Raw genomic sequence first — 12726 nt, forward strand, 5'->3', positions numbered from 1 at the left:
TAAAATTTATAATTCAGAATACACTAAACCATTATGCCTTATCTAAAATTCAAATTTAACTAGGTGTTATTTTTTTATTTGCTAAATCTAGCAGCCTCTTTTCAGGCATATCTTGACCCTTTCTATTTTGATATTTTCTGTGCACCCAGATCACTGCCCAAGACTGAGGCGAGGTCACCTCCTCAGGAAAGCCTCCCAGGTTCTTTCAGCAACAAGCTGAGACCATTACATCTTCAATAATGGCATATTTCCCACATGTTTCACTTCACAGGGAATCTGTCACTTTTGTGACACTTTCTATATGGGGATGTTGAATTGTTACTTCACTTCTCATGTATTTATTTCTTATTACCCTGAATCCATCAGTATATTTAGTTGTCAGCAACAGAAACTAACTCTGACTAATATATACTGAAAGGGGAATGTATCAAAAGGATTTGGGGTGGCTCATAGAAATTCCAGAAAGTCTGAAGAACCTGGTTCAAGACAATACCTCCAATCCCTCCACAGACTACAGAGGCTCCTGCTGCTAACCCATCCCAAGTGCCAGGTGCTGCCTCTACATTATCCACCAGCTTTCTGGGAAGCCAAAGATTCCTGACATTGCCTGCTTCTTTGAGCCAATACTCCCAGGTCCAGTGTGGAAAAAACTATGTCTGAATCACTGAAAGTCAGTCATGTGCCCATGGCCTTCCTGAAAGAGAAGTTGGGAAAAGATAGATCAGGCATTTTTAGTTTTCCTAAGGGGAGATGGATCCTTCCCATCATCAAGATTCATAAAGTGGGGAATTTTCCACACATGACAAAGGGATTCACAGGCTGAGTGACAGAAAAATATAACTGACAAAGCTTCTTTAGTGAAAACTATACCCCGACTAAAATACTCAGCACTGCATTTTGCAAAGTAAGTAGTTACAACTATTTGTTGGTTGGATGATTGATACTGTCCACTCAAAAAAACTTCGCTGACTTTTAAAAACTCATTGCAGCTCCAATATCAGGAATATTGAAAACTATGACGTTACGTATTCAATTGCCAAGATATTATCATTATGAAGATGAATAAAGCAAACTTGTTGAGCTGTAGGGGCTGCAAGTGAAGAAGGCCTACTGGACCCCATTTACAATGTGACCAGCTAGATGTTCCAAGGTAATAAAGGAGAAGATAACATGAGAAGTCATACAGAAATGGTCCACCTCAGGGTGAGGTGGCTTCACAGAGGAAAGACAACATTGGCACTCAAGTTGAGGGGAAGGAGTACATACATGGCCACTCTAGAGGTACTGATCAACTGATCATACAAACTGAACTCAGAAAACAGCAGCCACAGACAAAAGGTGTCTACATTCCCAAACAGGAACCCAGTACAAAGATGAGGGTCTGGGGCTGGGGATGTGGCTCAAGCGGTAGCACGCTCGCCTGGCATGTGTGCAGCCCAGGTTCGATCCTCAGCACCACATACCAACAAAGATGTTGTGTCCGCAGAGAACTAGAAAATAAATATTAAAAATTCTCTCTATCTCTCTCTCTCTCTCTCTCTCTCTCTCTCTCTCTCTCTCTCTCTCTCCTCTCTCTCTCTTAAAAAAAAAAAAGATGAGGGTCTGAACGAGGGCAGGGGACAGGAATGCTTTTGGTAACACACACAGTACTTTTCAGGATAAATAATACTCAACTTATGCAAGTAAGATTTCAGTGAAATATGCTGTTTTAGTCAGCTTTTTCACTGTAGTGACTAAAAGACCCAACCAGCACAATTTTAGGTGAGGAAAAGTTTATTTGGGGGCTCACAGTTTCAGAGGCCTCCCAGTGAGGCAGAACATCATGGTGGAAGAGTGTGGTGAAGAGAAGCATCTCATATGATGATCAGAAAAGAGAGAGAGAGAGACTCCACTCGCCAGATACAAAATATATACCCCAAAGGCAAGTCCCAAATGATCCACCTCCTCTAGCCACACCCAACCTGCCTTCAGTTGACACCCAGTTAATACCATCAGGGGATTAATTCACTGATTAGATTAATGTTCTTGTAATCCAACCATTTATTCTCTGAACCTTCTTGCAATTTCTCACATGTGAGCTTTTGGGGGAGATCTCACATCTAAACCGTAATATGTGCTAACTCTGCTCTGTTATGTGACTTGGGGACAAACCTCAAGAAGATTCCAATTACCCTACAATATATAGAGAGTAATAATAATCAGAAACAAAAAAAAAACTATCTGAAATGACCAGTTCTTGCTTTATTTCACAAGAAAAGTTCATGACATGAGGGTGTAGAGAATAGTGCTTCTCAAACAACACTCAAGAAATCTATGGTCACAGTAAAAATGTTTAAGAAAAAAGGAGACTCTATATTGTCAAAGTTCCAATTTTTCCCAATTTGATCCATAGATTCGACACAATCCAAATCAAAATCCTAGCAAGTTATTTTGTGTATATTTAAAAAACTAATATTTTAAAGATTATTTGGAGAGGCAAACGACTCCTAGTAGCCATCATATTGCTTAAAGAATAAAGTTGTAGGATTAACACTATCCAACTTCAAGACTTACTATAAAGTTACAAATAATCAAGACAATGTGGTATTGGTGAAAGAATAAACAAATAAATCAGTGGAACAGAATGGAAAACCTAGAGAGAGAAACACATAAATACAGTTAATTAATCTTTAACAAAGGAGCAAGGGCAATACAATGAAGCAAGAAATTTTTTTCAACAAATAGTGCTAGAACAATTGGACATCATATATAAAAATAATCCTAAATCTTGGCATAGACCTTATACCCTTCATAAAAATTAACTCAGATCATAAACCAAAGTATAAAACTCAAAACTATAAAACTCTTAGAAAATAGCATAAAAAATTTAGATCACCTTGGACATAGTGATGACTTTCTAGATACAATGCCAAATGCATGGTCCATGAAAGAAATACTTGATAAGCTGCATTTAATTAAAATTAGGAACTTCTGCTTTGCAAAAAAAACATTGCTAAGAATGAAAAGACAAGCCACAGATTGGGAGAAAATATTTGCAAAGGATATATCTAATAAAGGATTTACCAAAAATATATAAAAACATCCTTAAAACTCATCAATAAGAAAACAAGAAACTTGATATAAAAATTAAAATGGGCCAAAGATATGAACAAAAGCCTCACCAAAGAAGATATAAAGATGTCATATAGGCTTTACGAAGAGATGCTCAAAATTATATGTCATTAGGAAGATGTACATTTAAATGACAGTGAGGTATCAATGCATTCCTGTTAGTACATTATTCAAAGCTAAAAAGAAATGAGCTGTTAAGCCATGAAAAGACATGGAAGAAGTTTAAATCTACGTTGCTAAGCAAATGAGGACAAACTGAAAAGACTACATACTGTACGATTCCAATTATCTGACATTCTAGAAAAAGGCAAAACTAATGATTTGTGGTAGGGTAGAGAGATGAATAGGCAGAGCACATAAGACTTTTAAGGCAATGAAACTTCTTTGTATGATAGAAAAATAGTGGATACATGCAATGATACCTTTAAGAAAACCCATGGAATGTACACCAACAGTGAATCATAATGTAAACTATAGACTTTGGCTGAGAAAACAATGTGTCAATATAAGCTCATCCATTGAAACAAATGTATACCACTTAGGTATGGGATATGGATAGTGGAGGAGGCTATTTATATGTGGGAGCAGCAGGTAAATGGGAAATCTTCAAATTTGCTGTGAACCTCTATTCTAAAAAATAAAATCTATGGAAAAAAAAGAAAAATGAGACAAGTTACCTGAATTTTGGTAATACAGTCTAATTAGCAAAATACATGAAAATTATTATCATTGCAATGAGTAAAAACATTACTGATGAGATATTTTATATTTCTTTTTATCCTACTAAATCTTTGGCATCCATTGTGCAATTTATGTTTACAGATATCTCAATTCAGAGTAGTCACATTGCAAGTGCTATTAGCCATATGCAGCTAATGGCTCCTACACTGAACAGTACAGATCTACAGCCTGTTCAAGATGATTTCAGTGGTTGTCTTTGCAATATCAGGTGGCTATGAAGGTTTTTATAGGCTTACTCCAATTTTTAACTTGTCACAAATCAGTATGAATATTTTACCAACAACAGACTAGACCTCCCTTTGAGCACCTCTGGCTTAGAAAACTCCATTCTCCTTTACAAAGTGGGCAATTGGAAACACAATTGAAAAACATAATGGGCATGAATTCTTTCTTAAGAATTCTTTATTCAGGGGTTGGAGTTGTAGCTCAGTGGTAGAGTGCTTGCCTAGCGTGTGTGAGGCACTGGGTTCTATTCTCAGCACCACATAAAAATAAAGGTCTACTGACAACTAAAACAATATTTTAAAAAGAGAACCCTTTATTCAGGCTAGAACCAAGATAATACGTATGAGAAGCTCTTATGTTGGGAAAGAGTTGAGGAGCCAATATGAACATCTTTTCTTCATTGTTCTGCTATCCAGTCCCATGCAATCAGAAATGGAAAATGTCAAATAAAGTCCAGAATAGGTAGTCTTACACAGCTATGGATACCTACTGTCAATTTTTCAATTTTTTCCATGAGCAAACCCAGCTTAAAGTGAGATTTGAATAGGTAAAACAAAAATCAATTATTTTCAAATATAGGTTTGAACGGAGACAAATAAAAGAATTCTCTTAAGTAACAATGGCAGTTCTAGAGAAATGGCCTTGTTTATAGATGTATTCAAACTGTCACAAACCTGTAGGGAATCATTTTTCTGAGAAACAGTTCCCTTGAAAATAAATAAACAAAACTTATTTGCTCTGAAAGAAGAGGCAAAATTCACATAAAACAGCTTCAAACAGCAACTTTTCAACCTAAATGAAACAGAAAAGCTTCATCTCTGAAAACCAGTCATAACATAGCAAATCAGTGCTCAGAAAAGAAAATTTTGACAGAAAATAGGAACTAAAAGATGACATAAACACACCACAAGTAACCATTAAAAAGAACTCTCCAACTGAGAATAGCCAAATTTAACAGGTACTCATTCTGAAGCAGACCTCATAAAAGGTCCAAAGATATTTTCTTCCTCTTAATGATATGGACACTTATGTGTTCTTAACTATTTTTGAAGAACAAGTTACATCAATTTGTGTATATGCAGTTATGTGTAGTTAAACATTAAATAACTAATGAATTACAACAGCAAATGATTCACCTAATTGATCACCAAGTATCTGGATCATTGCGCAAGAGCCAAAACCAAATTTAGAGGTTGTTACATACTGAATTCTGTCCCCTGTCCCAATTGATATGTCGAAGCCCTAACCCTCATTGTGGGTTATAGAAATATGGTTTTTAGAGAAGTAATTAAGGTTAAATGAGGTCCTAAGTGTTGACCCCTAATCTAATAAGATGGGTACCCTCATCAGAAGAGGAAGAGACAGGGGTGATATGTCTCTCTCTCTCTCTCTCTCTCTCTCTCTCTCTCTCTCTCTCTCTCTCTCTCTCTCTCTTTCTCTCTCTCTCTCCACAGAAGGAAAGCCATGTGAGAACACAGTAATAAGATGGTGGTCTGCAAACCAGGAAGAAAGGCCTCATTAGCTTCCAAAAGTGAAGAAAATAAATTTCTGTTGTTTAAACAGCCCAATCTGTGGTACTTGTTATGACAGCCAAGGCAGACTAGTATAGGAATTTTGGAAGTCCATGACATACAAAGTAATTTCTAGATCATCTTTAGGATCAACTAGTACACACAGGAGCTAATTGATTCAGTCGCTATCAGATCAAACTCTGTGCCTGTGCATCTATATATGTGTATGTGATTCTAATAGTGATAGTTGTCACAGGAATGTTAGACCTAATCAGTCAATACAAATGTGGCCCTGCAAGAAAAGAGAGACCATTTCTGGCAACAATCCAGTTAGGAAAAGTAATGTGTAAAATACTTAATTATTCCACCTGTATTTTTCAAAAGAATCTCATATATCTTTTTTAAAAAACATTTTTTTAGTTGTAGATGGACACAATATCTTTATTTCATTTATTTATTTTTTATGTGGTGCTGAGGATCGAACCCAGTGCTTCATGCATGAGAGGCAAGTGCTCAACCTCTGAGCCACAACCCTAGCCCCTCATATATCTTTTTTAAAAGATATAGGATCAGTACTTTCTTCATAAGAAGCTAGCAAGAAAGGAATATCATTTTGGTACCACTGGTCCTGAAATTGTCCCAGAAGATTCTCTTCATGTAATTCTTCTAATTACTAGAAACATCTGAATACACAGAAAACCAGGATAGCCACTGGAGCTCATTAAAACCAAGGTGATGATAGTGAGAATACTAGTGAGATAAGAATTAATTGTATGGTGTGCTCCAATGCCTACAATCCCAGAATGTTAGAAGAGAACTTTAAAATGTTGAAACCAAACGTAAATATGATATGGTCCAGATTCCTAATTTTAAGACCCAGTCTTCTAAGTTCTTGAAGCAGTATTCAAGAATATGAAGTGTACACAGTCTTCACATTATCAAAAGAAAACTTCTTGAGATGAATGTCATGGAGGATGAGGAGGAAAGAAGAAAAAGGAAAGTCACATGAATTTGGCATCTACAAAGTGCCAGGAAGCACAATGCTAAATATCTATTATTAGTCTTCTTTAAATTCTCTTATCTATCTCTTAAGAAGTGTTATTGTTCAGATATAAAAGCTCATGTGGGAAATGATGCAAGAAAGTTTAGAGGTGAAATGATTTGGCTATAAGAGTCTTAACCTAATCAGTGCATTAATCTACTGGCATTGATTAACCAGGTGGTAACTGTAGGCAAGTAGGGTGTAACTAGAGATAGGTCATTGAGGGCATGCCTTTGGGGTATATATTTTGTCCCTGGTGAGTTTAACTCTCTCTACTTCCTAAGCTGCTTTTCTCCACCACAGTCTTCCACCATGACGTCCTGCCTCACCTGAGGCTCAGAGAAATGGAGGTGGCCATATACAAACTGATTGAGACTTCTGAAACTGTGAGCCTGAAATAAACATTTCCTCCTCTAGGTTGTTCTTGTCAGGTCTTTTGGTTACCGCAGTTTCTCTTTGAAACAAAGAGAAAGTAATATTGACACCATTGTATAGGTGGAAAACAAAGATTCAGAGAGTACAAGTGACTTGCATGAGGTCACATAGACAAAATGGCCAGAACTAGTGTTCCAACCCAACTTCCATCCAACTCTGAAGTCCTCACTGATTTTGCACCTCAAATACACCTCTAGCTTTAAGTCTTAAATATACTTTATAGTCAAAAGAGCTTTGTGAATTGCACTGCTATACACTATGATATATGCATTTATGATTATGTCAAAATGAACCCCACTCTCATGTGTGTATAACTGTAATGCACTAATAATAGCATTAAAAAACATTGTTTTAAAGCCAGGCACAGTGACACATGCCTGTAATCCCAGCAGCTCAGGAGGCTGAGGCAGGAGGATCATGAGTTGAAAGCCAGCCTCAGTAACTTAGAGAGACTCTGTCTCAAAATAAAACAAACAAAAACAGGCTAGGGATGTGGCTCAGTGGTTAAGTGCCCCTAGTACAAGTCCTGGCTGAAAAAAATATATATATGTAAAATTTTTAAAAGGATTTGCAGTGTAAAAATATTTCAAAAATAATAAAGCATCTGAGAAAATCATCCATATTTGTTTCCCTATTGCTGAGCATGTTGGTCACTAAATGTTGAAAACGCCCTTCCCTTTTTCTTTGGATAGACAGAAACTTTTCAGTTGCACACATTCTCTCCAAGGCAGCCACATCCAAAGACTGGTCTTGGTCCATGGATGTGGGATATGAAGATCCAACCCCCTTGACTCAGTTTGAGGCAACTGAATGACCATGCCAAATTCAGAGTTCCCTATAGCATTGACTGAGGCCTCTATTATGGCTGCAACAGCTCAAGTCACCCCTCTGCCAAATTCTTCCTCCTCCCTTATAAACTATAATCCTGAGGACCCTCTCACTCCTCTCCAAAAATTGGGGGAATCTGGCCTAAGAAATATATCATTTTTAAATTTACTCATCATGGCACATAATGCATCTAAAACAATGTAGAGAAACATGTTGTTCTGTTAGCAGGTGCTGCCTGAGCATCGCTCTCCCTTGCAATAATAGGGCCTCTATCCTTCATACATGAAATGTGAAGGTTGGGCTGAGAGCATCAAAAGGCATGGCCAATTGATTAGAGTCACTAATTTGTTGAGGTAGTAAAGGGACACAAGGACTAGGGTGAACTTGATGAGCTTGAGTGCCACCTGAAGGAAGAACTGAAAGAAAACCCTGGATCATTGGGGAACAGATAGAGAAGAGTGGAGCTTGGAGGTAAGCAACACATCCAAAGCAGGTTTCAAGGAGTTTGAAGTCAGGTGTATAATATCAGCTCACTCCTCTGTCTCTTCTGCAAAATCTTTGGTGAATTGGACACTGTTTGTTTTGTGTGAGTAAATTCCCCCTTGGTGAGTTTCAGAGAGAGGTTGCCTTGGAGATATCTTGTAACTGGTCTTTGCTACCAGTGAAAAAGAGTCAAGTTCTAGCTCAGAAAATAGGAACATGAACTCTCAGAATCCAAGGTGACAGACAGGCTGTGCCTCTCTGTTTGCAAGGATCTAAAGATGAAGCCAGGATTTATTGAAAGAGAAGCTACATCAATACACTAAAAAAGGGAAAATTAAAACCAGCAGCATGCCATTTTCACTATCAGTTTAGCAAAGTGATTTTTAATGAAATTACCAATATAAGAGAAGAAAGCACATAGACATTGACTTTCTGGCAATTTGAAAAGAGTATACATCATTACAGCCTTTTCAAAGGGTGATGTGGTGATATAGAGCAAGTCGTTTTTACATGATCATGGTCTTTGACCCAATAATTAGCCTTTGGGAAACATAGCCTGAGGAAATGATGATAAATGCAAAATATATATACATGAAAATACCTTGGAGCATTATTTATGGTATCTAAAATCTACTCAACAGTGAAAAAATGTTTAAATAAATTATGCTCCATTACTGAAAATTCTTTCCTCAAAGAACATTTAATGAGATGGGAAAGTATTTGTGATAATGTTAAGGGAAAATACATTCACATGAGCTTTTTATACATTAGAATCCCAATTTTGCTAAAAATAAAAAACAGAAACCCTTAAACAAGTTGATCCAGCTTATAATATGTATACATATCTAAGAATATAGATATAACTGTGTGCATATATATTTATGAATTAGGCAACATGGGTCATGTATGTTTTTATAAAGAGAAAAAAATGACATGAAGTGACGAAGTCAAATTAAAAATGCCAAATGCAAAATAAAATCATTCAACCACTCAAACTAAGCACCTGCCTGGTTGTGGAAACAGCAGAACTATTAAAAACATCCCTCCATATTTTCTCAGTATATGAAAGAAACAATCCCAATGAAGTCCAATTGTTGGATCATTTTACATTTCACTACAGAAACATGATTATGCCATCCAAAGAATAATGAGCCTTGGGAGGCTGATGCTGGAGGATAGAAAGTTCAAGGCCAGTCTCAGCAACTTAACAAGCCCTAAGCAATTTAGCAAGATCCTGTCTCTAAATTAAAAATTAAAAGTGCTGGGGGATGGGAAAATAAACAAGGAGAGAAATGAATTACAGTAGATGGGGTAGAGAGAGAAGATGGGAGGGATGGGGAGGGGGGATAGTAGGGGATAGGGAAGGTAGCAGAATACAACAGTTACTAATAGGGCATTATGTAAAATTGTGGATGTGTAACTGACGTGATTCTGCAATCTGCATTTGGGGTAAAAATTGAGAGTTCATAACCCACTTCAATCTAATGTATGAAATATGATATGTCAAGAGCTTTGTAATGTTGTGAACAACCAATAAAAAAATTTTTTTAAAAAGTGCTGGGGGTGTGATTCAGTGGAAAATTGCTCCTAGTATCAATTCCCTATACAGAAGGGGTTGGGAGGATGAAGGGCTTTGATTTCTTTTCCTGTAAAGAAAGGAAAGGAGGAAAGCCTTCCCCAAAGGTTTACCTCCAGGATTTTCATTTCCTCCTAACATAGCAAGCACCAATGGACAAATTGTTAGAAAGAGAGGTATGTTTAAGTTTGCATTTTTGCTTTGACCTTAACTTCCATATGAAATGTGTGAGGGTTCAGACTTTACACAAGCAAAAGTCTTATCAAAGTGTTTTTCTCTCAATAATAAGAAAAAAAACAGTCTTCCTACATATATCTGCTACCCTTACATAACAATAGGAAACAAACAAAATTATTATTTATTTTAAACCACCCTTCATCACTCCTACCAAAAGTGAAATGAGACATCTTTTCTTCCATCCAAGATATAACAGTCTACTAGGAGAATTAAACATGTAAATAAATAATCATGACACAGTGAAATTAATATTATAAAGACACAATGAAATTAATATTATAGAGACAAAGGTGGTGGGACCATAAGGAGTTTGCTTCTGTGTTCTCAGTACTCAGTTCCTGGCTTATAGAAATTGCCTGAAACAGTTTGTAAGTAAATGTAAGCATGGATGGCTGGATTAAAGAATAATTAAGGAATATAAAATGCTTGCAAATCAACTTGACCTTGGAAGATATGTAGGTTGTGATAACTATAGCCACAAAAATTCTTCAGTGCCTTCCATTATGATGTGGAACCTGTTTTCTCATCCTTTAATATGGGCAGGTTTATGTGTTGTTTTGTCCCTTAGTATGTGGTAGGATCAACACTGTGAGTACTAGAGCCTATACTTCAAGAGACCTCATAGCTTCCACTTGATTTCTTTGAATGCAACTGTCACCATGTAAGGAAGCCCAAGATAGACTAGTGAAAGATGAGAAAAGCAGCACCAGAGTCAGCACCAAAACCCCAGCTATGTAAGCAAAGCCCTTAGACCTTCCAACCCCAGCTGAGCTGCCAACTGGCTGGAGCTGTGTGGGTGAGTCAAGATGGAACAATCCACTTAACCCAAAGGTATATGAGAAATCAAATATGGTTGTTGTTTTAGCCAGTAAGTTTGGAGTGGTTTGTTATACAATAGGAAACTATTAAACAATAAGAAATGAAGACTCAGGCATTAACTGGGAAAGGAAGAAAGGAAAGAGCAAGGGAAGGAAGAGAAAAAAAGAAGAAAAAGTAGGGGAAAGGCTATTTCAAACAGGAAACAGCAAGTGCAATATTGCAGAGCAGGAGAGAACACCATGTGTTTAGGGAATGTCAAAATGGCAAGAGGATAGGATTCTAGTAAGAAAATAGCTGATGGATGAGGCTGGAGAGTTTGGTTGGAACCAGATTATGAAGGACCTTGTTTGTCAAGTTAGGCAGTGTAAGTGTGAAGGCTACATCTAGCACTTTTAAATTGATATGATTGATTTTGTTTCTAGAAAAATGGTCCTGGCGGTGGTGTGAGACTGATGTGAAGGGTGAGAAACTGGTAACAAGAAGAGTGGGGTTGAGAGTGGAGCCGATGCAGGTGCAAAGACCTGAACAAAAGCCAATGGAAGATGGAAAGAAACTGGACCTGCTGATGCTCACAATGTTGGCACACATCAACTTCATGGCTCCAGATAAAGTGAGGTAGCATAAAAGAACTATCATTTCATCATGCACGCATGGGCCAGATATTTGGTTGGCCCGCTTCATAGTATCTGTGATGATTTGAACAGCTGAGGATGAGACAAGTGGCCAGGGCAAGTGGATCCTCTTCCAAATTAATTCCTCACTTATATGGCATTTGCCTGGTCTGGAATGGCTGAAGGGCAGGCGGAGCTGAGACTGTAGACTAGAACACCCACATGTGGCCTTTCTATATGGCTTCTATTTCTCACAACATGGTGATGGGACTCTGAGAGGAAACCCCCTGAGGAGTGCCTGTTAAGCTAGGAATCCAAGATACCAAGCTGGAAGCTGTGTGGCCTTTCTGACCCAGTTCTAAAGTCATGAGTTATCATTTCTTCCCCATTCTATTAACTACTAATCTTTTTTTAAAAGAGAGAGAGAGAGAGAGAGAGAGAGAGAGAGAGAGAGAGAGAGAGAGAGAATTTTTTAATATTTATTTTTTAGTTTTTGGTGGACACAGTATCTTTATTTTTTTTATTTTTTTTATGTGGTGCTGAGGATTGAACCCAGCGCCCCGTGCATGCCAGGTTGAGCATGCTACCACTTGAGTCACATCCCCAGCCCAACTACTTATCTTAATAAATATAATAAATAAATAAATTTGACCAAGAGAATATAGTAGAAGTGACATTGTGAGTTCCAGAAACTAGACCTCAAGGGGCCTTAAAAGTTGTATCTTTGTGCTCTTGAAATGTTCCTACCACCATATAAAAAGTCTAGGCTAGATCCTTGAATAATGAGATAGTCTGACGAATAATAATAAATAATATTAATATGAATGTTAATATTAATTATTAAGTGAGTTTCTAAGGCCAGCTAACATTCAAGAATAGGAGAATGAGGCACTACCTCCTGATGGGAAAGTAGCAGGTCCCCTTGTACAGAGTTTATGGGATTGAAATTTTTGTTATGGCCATCTTTTGAAAAATACAGTCTGCCATGCTTAGCCTTATTTAAAGGGAGAGAAGTAGAAGTTATGGCCAGATAGAAGAGGCCCTAAGGATCATTTATGAAACAACTATCAGAATAATAGCTATGTCTGCATTTGGGGAAAATGGTCC

The sequence above is a fragment of the Ictidomys tridecemlineatus genome, chromosome X (genome assembly GCF_052094955.1).
Source record: "Ictidomys tridecemlineatus isolate mIctTri1 chromosome X, mIctTri1.hap1, whole genome shotgun sequence".
Taxonomy (NCBI): Eukaryota; Metazoa; Chordata; class Mammalia; order Rodentia; family Sciuridae; genus Ictidomys; species Ictidomys tridecemlineatus.